Genomic DNA, 698 nt, shown 5'->3' on the forward strand with positions numbered 1-698 from the left:
ATCTTAATATTTTCCATGAGAAAGGGGTTGAGAGAGCAATGGAAGAGAGAGAGAGAGAAAGAGGAGAGAGAGAGAGAGGAGATTAAGAAAGGGGTGAGAGATAGCAAAAGAAGAGAAAGAGAGATCATGGAAGGAAGGAAGAATTAGAGAAAGGGGAGCGAGAGAGAAAGAGAGAGAGAGAGGTGAAAATGAAAAGGATGAGAGATATAAAAGGGATGGAGGAAGAGGAGAAAATAAGAGAGAGAGAGATAAAGGGAAAAAGAAGGGGGAAAGAGAGGAATAGAGTGAGAGAGAGAAGAAAAATAAGAAAGAGGGGGAGAGAGAGTTTAATGAAGCAGGAAGGAAGCAAACTTTTGGCCCCGGGAAGTAACTCATGTGATTTTCAGGTAATATTTCAAGATTTACTTCAATATAGTCTTTTAACTTACATCCCTAGACTATGCTTAGCTGAATAGGCACGGTACATTTCTGCATCGGAAAAGACAGGGGTGCTCAAAATTGAGATTAACAAAATGTCCGAAATCATTGTCGATTGGCCATACTACAAATTACTTTCCAGAGTTTCCAGTATTCACTTTTATTAACACCCGAGGTGGATTTTATCCTCAACAGATGAGGTTCGTTCTCAGAAAAGTTCCCTCTAGTGTTTCTCGCAACCGACCAAGCTAAGAAAAGCCACGGGCCACCTCTCCTAAGCG

This window comes from Diaphorina citri, unplaced genomic scaffold (assembly GCF_000475195.1).
Source record: "Diaphorina citri unplaced genomic scaffold, Diaci psyllid genome assembly version 1.1 scaffold5370, whole genome shotgun sequence".
Classification (NCBI taxonomy): Eukaryota; Metazoa; Arthropoda; class Insecta; order Hemiptera; family Psyllidae; genus Diaphorina; species Diaphorina citri.